This window comes from Mirounga leonina, unplaced genomic scaffold (genome assembly GCF_011800145.1).
Source record: "Mirounga leonina isolate KUSES-001 unplaced genomic scaffold, KU_Mleo_1.0 Mir_151, whole genome shotgun sequence".
Taxonomy (NCBI): Eukaryota; Metazoa; Chordata; class Mammalia; order Carnivora; family Phocidae; genus Mirounga; species Mirounga leonina.
In genome coordinates this window covers 87,195,212-87,208,503 of record NW_023270377.1, presented here as the reverse complement: position 1 = coordinate 87,208,503, position 13,292 = coordinate 87,195,212, and the positions used below count along the sequence as shown (strand labels likewise).

Here is a 13,292-nt window from a genome sequence, read left to right as displayed (position 1 = left end):
AGAAATGATGCTCTGGAAAGAAAGGGGGAAAAATTCCTGTTAACCACAAGATGGATGAATGTCCCTGCCTGAAATGAGATCTTTAACTCTGTGGTTTATCTTCCACCCCTCATGCCTCTGTCAACATAAATGGTAATTTCAATAACTCTAAGTCTCCTTCAATGGCCCACATCAAGAGCAGGTTTGGGGAGTATGCAACTTCTGATTCTGCACTTGAGTATGAATAGAGATTTTTCTTCAGATTTTTCTATACATAAGAAGGTAATGTAAGCTGTTAAACAAGCCAAATTGCTTTCAAACTGTATCTTTGGTCCAAAAGCAATTCTGCTTCTGCATGCAAGTTATTTTTGAATTCAAATTCCTTCCTCAATTTGTTGTCTATCACTTCACATCTCTTGATCAATGGGAACCTGGTGTGGATTGGACAACATGTGTCACTGCTATAGACCTTCCTGGACACCAGCACCAGCTCCGGCCTCACAGAGCTTGTTGCACTATCTCACCTTCACCCTTCATCTGCTGTGGCATGGCTCAGTAGGTGTTTTATCAAAAGTGTAAATTCCAGCAACACTTTGACACTGGGACCCTCAAAAAATCCAACTAAAGAAATATATCAATCTAAGATCCAGTAAAAGTTGACCATACTGAAAAAGTGGGTTATAAAAATCCTCTAACACCTACCTTTTAAAATTAATTCTCATTTATGATCAAAACATGAGCATTTGGCATTACTCTTCTAGACAAGAAGTCATAAGTGCAACCACAGACACCTACATCATAGATACAGTGATGTAATTCGAGCATGAGTTTATAATTTTAGAAGATTTCAAAAGTTTGCCATGCATTGTAATGACATTATCTCAGAGTTGGTAGGCAATCTTCCTGAAAGTCTTTTTTTTTCAATTTATTTATTTTTATTATGTTATGTTAATCACCATACATTGCATCATGAGTTTTTGACGTAGTGTTCCATGATTCATTGTTTGCGTATAACACCCAGTGCTCCATGCAGTACGTGCCCTCTTTAATACCCATCACCAGGCTAACCCATCCCCCCACCCCCCTCCCCTCTAGAACCTTCCTGAATATCTTAAAGACAGTTTTTTTTTTCTGTCACTTTGTTTGTTATTTTACTGTGTATCAAGTTCTAATATAAATAAAACAAAACTCAGACTATAAAATGAATCATATTAATTCTCTGTAAAGCACTATGATAAGGCTAGTGGTTATAAGCTTGGGCTAGCATTCCTGGAGGAACATGTTCTAACTCACTTTATGGTCACAACCACTATGTAAGTAGGTGGAATTCTTATCCCCAATTTAAGAATGAGAATCCACAGACAGGTCAGGTAACTCAATGATAAAGTGGGACTTAACCCCCATGAATTCATATTTTTATACTTTATATTTTATACTTTATATTTTGTGTAAAAGTGTACTATATCTTTTGAACAGGCACTCAGAATCTAAATATTTTCCCCAATAAGGAAAAAAAAACCTTAAGATTTCTCTTGACCATTCCTTATTGCTGTCTAAAGATAGTCTTAGAAGAAAATATTATAAATTGCCACTTCAATATTATTTATTAAAAAAATAATAATCATTTTTTAATCTTAGCCATGGTGGAACATTCCGGAGACATTGCAGGATCCTAAAGCATCTTTCTCCAGCCCTTCTGCTGTAATACATATCCTGGGCTCACTGTGCATAAATAAATCATGCTCGTTCAGTTAAACAGCATTGACAGATCATGAGCTTCATTTTGATAGGCAGATTTGAAATAAGACGCTTTCTTATTTCAGTATCCGCACAGTGCTTACTGCAGTCTTAAATTTATACGGGGTGATACGCTGAGCTATAGTAATTCTAAAAGTAGTATGGCAGTTCTACTTTCTTTCATTCTAGGAAACAGAGTAATCTTTCTAAAACAAGGTCAGATTATTTCATACTTCCCCAAACCCTACAGAAGCTTCCAATTTTACTTAGAATAAATCCAAAGCCCTTTCTATGGTGGCAAGATCCAGGATGGTGTGGCCTCCAATCACAGTTCTGACCTAATCAACTCTTATATCCCCTGTGCTCTCTCCAGCTATGCCTGCTTTCTTGCTTTTTCTTGATTTATCAAGCTTTCTTCTACCTCAAGGCCTTTATACTTGCTGTCCCTCTCTCTGGAACACCCATTCCTCAGCTCTCCTCATATCCTAGAGCTTTCTACTCAAATGTTACATCCTTAAAGAATACTCCACTGATCACTCTGTTTAAAATAGCACCATTTACTTCTATATATAGACTGTTCCTTTGTCCTGTTTCTTTTGCTTCAAAAATTTTGTAACTATTTGATGAATATATTTAATTCATTTTATTATCTGTCTCCTGCACTATAATGTGAGCTTCAAAAAAGCAGGAAGTTATGCACTGCTTTCCTCTCAGGTCCCGTAAGAGAGAGAGTGACACATTATAGGCATTTACTTGTATGAATAAATAAAATAATGAATTAATGAAAAAAAAAAAACTGTTCTGCACATTTCCTAAAACACTATCTTTAATTTCTGTTGACCATGACTTATCAGCCACATGTTATGGATAGAACTTGTGTTTGATGCTAGTCCTTTTGTTAATGAAATATATAAATATAGAGTCATGCATCCTCACTTATCAAGGCCTTTTTAATGCGAAACTTGAACCATTCAAGAGGCTTTGTGTAAAATCCCACAGAAAAGACAAAATTATAATTTGTAGTCTACGCTATCCACAAACTGCAGTGCTCAAATGGATATTAAAACTCTGTAATCTAAGTAGCAAAGACTTTTGCAGACGACTGTTCTTTTTATGAAATTTAAATCTTCGAACAATGACTGATAGTACAGAGGGAAATTAGCCTTCCCAAGATTTCACAAGTTCATCAAAAGCTTTATTCCTTAATGAGCAATGGCAATGAAAAAAAGTTCTTCTTGTGGCAGAAGTCTAAAGACATTTTTTAGAATAAAAGGTTTTACTCTTAGGTGTCTGTATGATTCCCTTTAAAAGAGAATAAAACCCTTTCAATATCTGACTGTCAAAGGATGAGCTCATCAGAATAAAACTTTTCTAAGATTTTCCAAAATAACCATTAAACTCTAGTAACTTCTATGGTAAATGCAACAGCTGGACCTGGTGACATTATGATGATTTTATTCTCTCACTCTCTCAAAATATTTTAGGGATCACAAAAAATTATTCTTAGTCTTTGTCCATGTCCTCAGTTTTACTAGATTTTAAGCTCTGTGAGGGCAGGGACCTTCCGTGTCCTGCTCTGCACTGAATCTCCAGCACAAACATGGTGCCTATGTGAAGTTATGGGTAAAATAGTAATATGTCTTTACTTCCTTGTAAGTGATCTTTCTTTTTGTCAAAGGCATACATAGATATGGCAATGTGGATATAGCTAGAGTGTATTATGCTAAGCAAAATAAGTCAGTCAGAGAAAGACAAATACCATGATCTCACTTATATGTGGAATTTAAGAAACAAAACAGATGAACATAGGGGAACGAACAAACAAACAAACAGAGAGGCAAACCAGGAGACAGACTTTTAACCAGAGAATAAACTGAGGGGTGCTTGAGGGGAGGTGGGTGGGAATAGGTTAAATAGGTGATGGGTATTATGGAGGGCACTTGTGATGAGCACTGGGTGTTTAAGTGATGAATCACTATATTTTACACCTGAAACTAATATTATACTGTATGTTAACTAACTAGAATTTCAATAAAAACTTGAAAAAAATACAGTTTATTCATGAGTAAATACAATAAGAAAAGAACTAATGCTTAGTTTTTACTTTTAAAAATAGATGTTGGGGCGCCTGGGTGGCTCAGTTGGTTAAGCGACTGCCTTCGGCTCAGGTCATGATCCTGGAGTCCCTGGATCGAGTCCCGCATCAGGCTCCCTGCTCGGCAGGGAGCCTGCTTCTGCCTCTGACCCTCCCCCCTCTCGTGTGCTCTCTCTCTCTCATTCTCTCTGTCTCAAATAAATAAAAATTAAAAAAAAAAATCTTTAAAAATAGATGTTGAAGTTTACATTAAAAATCAAACAGGCATAGAGGGAAGACCATGGGAAGACACGAGAAGATGGTCATCTACAGCCAAGAAGAGAGGCCTGGAGCAGCCACCACCTTCCCTCACAGCCCTTGGAAGGAGCCTACCTTGCTATCAACACCTTGCTCTTAGACTTCCAGCCTCCAGAACTGTGAGACAACAAATTTCTGTTGTTTAAGCCTCCTGATTTGCAGTCCTTTGTGTTGGCAGCCCTAACCAATAAAGTATTTTTGAACAAGGTAAAGAATAAATAATAATAATATTTCTAAAAGTCAAACCTAAAAAATTAGATAAACTACATTTATTTGAAAAAAAAATCAAGAGCCAAGGACAACGTAGCAAATTAACTTTATGTCAGAAGAATAGATTTGGAAGATAATTAAAAGTAGATTAACTAAACTCCCTAGATGACCTAATAAATGTTGTTGATTCTAGCAAAGGAGATGTGTGATCTAGACTTTCATAGAGGTTTCTGGAACCGGAGATAAGGTCTGTCCATCTGGATGGACCAGAAAGTCAGCACTGAGAATCTCCTCAACTCATTTCCTTTGTCATTTCTGGTCAGTATCAAAGAGCCATTTGAATGCAGGGCTAACACCTACAGACCTCTTGCCATCCAATATTGCCTGTACTGAATAGTTACTTCAACTGTTCCACTAATCCTACTACTGACTGGTGTCCACACATCACCCAGAGAAGTGGAATGTGTACCCTGAGATCTTGGTGAGTCCCATCTGAACTGCCCACATGGGCATCTAACTTCAATGTCCCAAGACACTTCTAGGTTAAGAAAGATGGGGTCCTGGATGATCGTGAGGATTATGGTAACGTGGAAGAGAAACCTGAATCTTCAGTATCTGGTAAAGACCAGAGAGCAAGAAAGTCCACCACCAGTATATCTCACATGGAGAAGGGACTAAAAGTATTTCTTGAATATTCAGGGCATATTTCCTTTTTGTGACATTTAACTCACAATTTATATATACAAGTTGGTATATATATATAACATTTTTATTTTATATTCCATCTTGTAAAAATGTCTTAAGGTGGCTGTTAACAACTGTGTTTTATGTTGACTAAATATGTACATATATAGTGTTATCTACCTTAATTAAGCAAAAAGGATAAATATAATTTTTAGACTTAAATTAAGCCTGTAATACAGCTGGATTTTACAATTCTGAATATAAAATAAATAAAACTATGCCTTTTTTCCCGAGCAGAGGAAAAAAACATATATATCCAGTATGTCCTACCTTTCCCCTATATTGGCATTATAATTAGATAATATCACAAACTTTTTCCTCTCCAAACATTTTTTTCTTAATACCTGGTACCATTAAGGTGGCCAAATCACAAAAACTACTCTTTGGCTCTGCTTCATTGTTCATATCCTCCAACAATCAAAAAACATATATTGACCACCTCTTTTTCATAAGGCACTAGGAAAGATGTGGAAGAAATTCTGCTTTGAAGAACAGAAAAAACATGTTGTATAAAAGTTGTTTTTATTATTTTAATATATAATGCTTAAATGACAGAATAAGAAAGTAATCTGATTGCTGGCAGTTACTGCATTATTTATATGACTGCCATTAAAATGTGAATTTAAAAAATACAATGGCAAGCTAATGTGAACAAAGGTAACCTAGTGAGGCCTTAGAAACCCTCCTGCTTGGTTAAAATGAAAAAAGAAAACAATGTGCTTTTATTTTATGTAAAATGCAGTAATCCCAGTATTCCATCTTCTCATGGAGAAATTCATTAAAATCACAATTTTGATACCTACTTATTAAACCTGAATGTACATGATCACCATTTCAATACACAGTCTTCATAGATACACTGCATGCTAGGATATAATACACTGTGTGTCCCATTTTCCTAACCTAGTAACCTCAGAGGTTATGAATCATTTCTACTCAACAGTTTTATCTAATATGTCAGAGAAAAATCAGGGAGAAATGTAAGGGGTGGGAGTAGTAGGTATATGTCCAAAATAGTGTTGAACACTTTGTAGACATTTTTTTATATAGCGTATATATACTAAAGTACATTGGATCTTGGACTTCTCAGCAACTTTCTCTCAGTTCCTCCAGTAACTTTTATAAATTTATTTTGCAGCTTTGCTGTTTTTCTCTCTGCATGCTGATTTCCCAGCTGTTTGATCTTCTGTTATTATTTATTTCAAAAGCATCTAAGCTTAAAATGATATATCTAGTCACAAAACTGAGTGCCAGGGCACTAATGTACACTCTCGGTTATTTAAGAGGCCAATAACCTTCATTCCCGTAAGAGGATACTGATCATATATGAAGGTATAAGAGTTCAGCCATTTTTACTCATCACTTCCTATATTGGACAGATAAAATTATTACTATAAAATTATTAAAATAAAAGCCATTATCATGTCTTTGTGCTAACTTTTTATTTTCAGAAAGACACATAATAGCATTAGTCATTTCATTTTGATCAAACACAGCGCTACATTGTGCAAACTGCTCTGATCTAACATATGACCCATGCTCCTTGCCACAATGAAATAGGTGTTTGAGTGTGTACAGAGATTGTAAAGCAGGCACTCAGGGTAAGTATTCTTTGTCTTTTCTTTGCTTTCTCATTTGAGTACAAAATTCTTTGGTTTAAAACAAAAAACACTGAAAAATTTATGAAGTGCTTCCTGTCTAAGGTGTTAAACCTAAAATCTTCCTCATAATTACCTCCTGGATTTCCACCTTTTCTGTACATTTATTTCTAACAAAAACGTTCTTTGGTATCATTGCGACCTCTCCATTGATCCACTTAATATTTTCCCTTTAAGCCAATCATTTCATTTCTAACGAATAGAAACCAACGTGAATTATTTCCAGAATGCTTCTGTTAGCAACTGAGAAATCTTTGTCTATACTTTCTATTTCATTTGCCTCTGTTTAATCACAGTACCAGGTTATTGAAAACAGTGGGACTGAATATTACTTCTGGAGAAAATCATACCCTCATATACACTGGCTCCCCATAAATCCATACTTGGGTTTAATCATTGTGCCTAAGCTTAAACATGGAGACAACTTGCTTTCAAGTTCCAGTTGTAATCTTGAGATGTATGACTTGATTCAGAACTTAGTTACAGGCTTTACAGATGTTACCACCCGGGAGCCACCTGAGTCTTCCAGCCATGGTCAACCCCACCATGTTCTTCGATATAGTCATGGACAGTGAGCCCTTAGGACAAAGTTCCAGAGACAGCATAGAACTTTCATGCTCTGAGCACTGGGGAGGAAGGGTTTGGTTTTAAAGGTTCCTGCTTTCACAGGATTATTCGGGGTGGTGATTTCACACGCCATGATGCACTGGTGGCAAGTCAATTTATGGGGAGAAGTTTGATGGGAATTTCATCCTGAAGCACACGGGTCCTGGCATCTTGTCCATGGCAAATGCTGGACCCATCACAGACAGTTCCCAGTTTTTCCTCTGCACTGACAAGATTGAATGGTAGAATGGCAAGCATGTGGTCTTTGGCAAAGTGAAAGACAACATGAATATTATGGAAGCAATGGAGAGCTTTGGGTCCAGGAATGGCAAGACCAGCAAGAAGATCACCATTGCTGACTGTGGACAAATCTGATAAATTTGACTTGCGTTTTATCTTAACTACTAGACCATTCCTTTTATAGCTCAGGAGAGCACCCCTTTACCCCCATCTGCTCAAAATACCCTATAATCTTTGTGCTCTTGCTGCAGTTCTATGGGTTCCATATTTTTCTTATTCCTTTCCAAGTCCAGCTGGATTGCAGAGTTGTTAATGGTTATAAAATACTAAACAACAATAACAAAAAAAGAACTTAGTTACTAACCTGAAAAATTGGAAATGATATCTGTCTCTTAGAAATGCAAAATTTTAATTGAAATATCAATGATGGAGGCATAAATTCATTTTTCTCATCTCAGATTCCATCCAGGAAACACATTTTTGGTGAATGCTTAAAACCTGTTTAACATTTCATGATCCCACCCTCAACACAAAAATCCAACCCAAATCCAGACATCACAGTTGTTTGTTTCTAAAAATCCCACAGCACTGAACTTGATCTTTACTCCAAGCTGATGCTATCAAGAGCCCCCTAACAGAAATCTCCAGGAAGGAATGGAAGCATGGTCACATCTCTTCTCTACCTGGGTGGCACTGGTACATCTCTGAGGTCAGGTCCATGAGATTAATTCAATTAGCTAGTGATGATGGCTAAAATCATAATAGTAAATTTTATAATAGATTCAAAATTTACTGAAGAATTATATCTTTTTAACAAGACTGTAAAATATAAATATTGATCCTCAAAAAAATTAGATGTCAGCAACACAATCAGAACAAAATAAAATGGACACTGACTTAAACTTATATGGTAAAATTTGAATATGACAGAAAAATTAAGACTTCATGATAAAATTAAGATCAGCAATTTGTGACTTGGGAAAATGGATCTTGTTAAAATTAATGGCTACACTTGAAAATGCATATGTCACAATTTATAATCTATACAATTAGAATCTGAAAAAACTAAAGAATGAAATTTTCACTACATAATTTACATGCAAACTAACAGATCCCAATAAAATTAATTCATTAAGGTTAAAATAACAGCGAAAAATAATTGTGAACATTTACGAGCACATGATAGAAAATTAATCAAGGAATTTTTTTGAAATTTTTACATTTGTCAGATTTTTACTGAATTGTTGGTACACATAAATATGTAGCCAAAATATTTGAGAAGTTATATGTCAATGTGAAATGTTGGAGGGAAAAAAAAAAACAAAACACAAAAACTGATACTCTATAGAAGTTGTAGAATATAATGGTTAAAAGCTCAAACTCTGATGTAAAATGATTCTGATTCTAAATCTTTGCTCTACCAAATGTGTGACCTTAAGCAATTATTTAATTGTTCTAATCCTCATTTTTTTTTCTTTTTTTCAATCCTCAGGTTTTTTTTAAATTTAATTTTATTATGTTAGGTTAGTCACCATACAATGCATCATTAGTTTTTGATGTGGTGATCCATGATCCATTGTTTTCGTATAACACCCAGTGCTCCATGCAGTACATGCCCTCCTTAATACCCATCACCAGGCTAATCCACCCCCCCACCCCTCCTCCCCTCTAAAACTCTCAGAGTCCATAGTCTCTCATGGTTCATCTCTCTCTCCAATTTCCCCCCCTTCGTTTTTCCCTTCCTTCTCCTAATGTCCTCCATGTTATTCCTTATGTTCCACAAATAAGTGAAACCATATGATAATTGACTTTCTCTGCTTGACTTATTTCACTTAGCATAATCTCCTCCAGTCCCATCCGCGTTGATGCAGAAGTTGGGTATTCGTCCTCAGTTTTTTTCATCTGCAATATGGCAGTGATATATTATTGCCCATCCCACACTGTTGTTGTAAATATTAAACGGCATACTAGAGATAAAATGCACAATGTTGCATTGGGTACATAATGAGCTTGCTCCTTGGTTAAATGGACTGTTACCATTAGACGTGAAATTTATTAACTGCCTGTCTTTCCACGTTAAATTTTTTAATATAATCAATCTTTCTTCTACTGTCTCTAACAAAGGCTTCTCTTTCTTTCTATATTAACCCTTTCCCAATTTTCTTGATTCGAAACTTTCCTACTTTTTTAATGATATTACTCAATCATTTGCCTTAATTCCTGAAACTAGAGAAATGTTGCTGTTATTTTTTTCTACTCACATTAAAGTTTCTGTAATATGTATTTTATGCTCTTTATAATTATATCATTTTTAGAGTTTGAATAGATTCAGTCTGTCATCAGGGTCTGCAATATAATGATACCTACTTACTTTATATGATGTTCAAAACTCAATTTTCATAATTCCACCTACCCAAATAGACCGAGAGAAAATAAGTATTCCTGAATGCCAGCTCTTTAGATTTTGAAGTTAGCTTTCATGCATTACTTGTTTCTTTTTCCCAGGATAAATCTTGCTAGTTCTCATAGGACAAGCTTTTGAGACTATCCCAATAATCCTACTCTGAAAGTACTTGGGTCTGTGAATATCCTTTAAGAACATGATGAGTGAATTTGAACCCCACAGGTTTGAGCACTGAGTATAGAAATTACATTTTGCATTGTTTAACAAAGTGCTCCTGTTGGTACATCATGTAATATATACTTTTAATTTACTAGATGGAGAAACTGAAGGTCAGGGAGGTAAATAACTTCTAAGATTACATAAATGGCAAAATCTAGATTCAAAGTCAGATCTTTCTCATGCCAAAGCCCATGTACTTCCTTATATCCAGCTGCCTCCTCTATTCCTGGCCCTGCTCATCAATAAATACTATTCACATTTAGTGTTAATATTTTTTAATATTAACAAAACATAAACTTCGTTACTTTTAATGCTGAAGCACAAAGTAACTATATTTTATAATTTATGTTGCTTAATTTTCTATGTTGTTTATTGTTTGAAACAAAATTAAATGTTTCAGCACCATTCCTGGATATATATACACATAAATGCAAATGTGCATGAGCACACACATACATGTATATAAATATGTGCACGTATCAATGTATGTGAAAGACATGTGTATGTACGTATAGATGTATGTGAAAGACATGTGCGTATGTATGTGTGTGTTTGTTTTTGAAGTATACAGCCATACCTATACATATGTACATATGTTTATGTATATATGTATGTTTCTATATATACACCATAAATATATATACATTGAAACATTACTTTCTTGGTGTTTTTGATATTTTCTAGACAAATGGAGTTTTTCCAGTTATCTGCTTTGGATAAATGAAATATGATATTTTGAATACTAATGGGAAAATGTGTTATAATTAAGTGAAATAATTTTCTAGTTTTTCTTTGCATTTAAATGGAGTGAAAATTCTGAAATTTTAAGTCAAAACATGTTATATTCATTAACAGCTTGAAAAGTTATTTTTAAAATTTGGCCTGCAAATGTTTTCTTTAAAAAAGTATCTAAAATCCAAATGTCTACATATGTTAAATATTTTAGAGAAATATATTTTTAAGGCTATCTTCATATAAATTTACATGACCAGTGGGCATATTTTTCTGAGAGAATACTGAATAATATTTCAAAATAATATGAATGTCACTTCTCAATGTCAAAATAGAGAAAAAGATATATATTTAAAAGTAAGTTATCTAAAAGAAATTCCAGCTATTCTCTCATACATATTAAATATCTAAATACTCTGAGTGAATTTTTAGACTCTTAAAAATCTGTATTTAAAGAAATAATTCTGAAGAAAAAGCTGTAATGACATTTATTAATTTTCTAGTATTATTTTTTCTACTAATTTTCTAATGATTTGAAAATGAAAAAATGGGCCTGTTAAGATAAATATTACTTTGATTACAGATTTCGATAAAATGAAATAAAATAGAAGATTAGAGGGATTTAGTTTCTTCTCCATTTCCAATTACCATCTACCAACTAGTAGAACATTAGTGACCTTAGTTTCCAGAGAAGAAAAGCTAGCTAGACACAAACAAATCTTTTAACAATAAAAAAAATGTTTTAAGATATAACATTTAGTTACCAGTGGCAAACTAAATAGAATTAAAACTATATTTTGAGAGACTGTAATTTTAGAGACCTTCCTGTACCATTCCATCTACAGGTTTAATGAATTCTTAAAGAATTAATATTGCTACACTCACAAAACACATATACAAACATTCACACTTTCCAAGAGTCTTAAAATAGCTTCTTCTACTCTTCATATTTTATATTGTCAGTAAGCTATAGTATTGCACTTCAAATTCTCCTCCTTTCTCTATACTTTTTTTAAACATATGTGGCAGAACCTCCCATTTATTCACTTACTTAACAAATATTTATTGAGTGTCTAGTATACATGATGAGCTGGCATGTGATTGACACTTGTGAGAGTGTAATAGGTGTTGATAACAAGTAAGAAGGTGTTGGTAACAAGCATGTCAGGTCAGCAGGCACAAAATGGAACAGTCCTGGGCAACAGGAGAGTATGGGCATTTGGTTTATATGTATGCTGGGACAAATCAGTGGTGGTCCCTGCTCTCATCAACCACACAGTCTAGGGGACAAGTTAGACCCAAATAAGAAAATCAATTTTTTAAAAAAATTTATACATTTTGCCAAGTATCAAGAAAATACAGTGCTGAGTTGTGGAATAGGGTGAAGAATGTGAGGGGTTGGGGCGATCAGATCATTCTCTGGAAGTAATGTTTAAACTGAGAAATGAAGGATAAGAAAAATATTGACATGGGTAAGCACAGAGAGTGGGGTAGGATTTAGGGGTAACATACTGGAAAATAACTTTCCAGGCAGAGGAAATCACACAAGAGAAATCTGAGGTAAAACCGCTTGAAGAACTGAAAGTCTAGTTAGCTTTAAGTCTCAAGAATCACACAGGAATAATCTGAAATCCCAGGAAACAGATTTTGCAAGGTCTTAAAAGATGGAGCAAGGAGTATGAATTTTTATTTAATTGCAATCTAGTGCCTTTAAGCAGAGAAGTGATATAATCTCATTCTTAAAGCACATCATTCTGGCAGCTTCATGGAACACAATTTAGAGTCAGAGTTAGAGACAGAAGTTGGAGACTGTCTATAGTTGCAACCAGAATAACAGTTTTGATGATTAGCTAGACAAGGATACTGGTGATGGGGAGAAAGTGCCTGACCCAAGATATATTTTAGAGGTAAAACTGGTCAGATTATATCTCTAGAACATTGATCTTTCAACACACTTTCTGAACTCTGGCCAATATTTTAAACTGCTTTTTAAATATTTTCAGCATAGATATTTCCTAGGTCCATCAAATTTAACAAATCTAACACTAACCTCAAGATAATGTTCTCAAAGCCTGTTCTTCATCTGGTATTACCTACATCAATTGTGACTTCCCCATTTAATTCAAGGTGGAAACCAGAGTTACATCTCCTCCCTCACTTCACTTGCCACATTCAAATGACCATCAATTCCCGTCAATTTTTTTTCTCTAAATCTTTGAAATACAGCCTTCACCCCATTCTTTCTTTTTTTATTAACATATAGCACTCACCATAGCACACACCCTCCCCAATGTCCATCACCCAGCCACCCCATCCCTCCCACCCCCCTCCACTCCAGCAACCCTCAGTTTGTTTCCTGAGATTAGGAGTC

At 34.8% G+C, this 13,292-nt stretch overlaps 1 protein-coding gene and 1 pseudogene across 1 annotated transcript in view; one reads left to right on the top strand and one right to left on the bottom strand.

Moving 5' to 3' along the window:
• Positions 1-13,292, bottom strand: part of LRP1B (LDL receptor related protein 1B) — a 1,834,834-nt gene that overhangs the window by 381,282 nt on the left and 1,440,260 nt on the right. The gene's annotated exons all lie outside the window — the stretch shown is intronic.
• Positions 7,252-8,061, top strand: LOC118012488 (annotated as a pseudogene).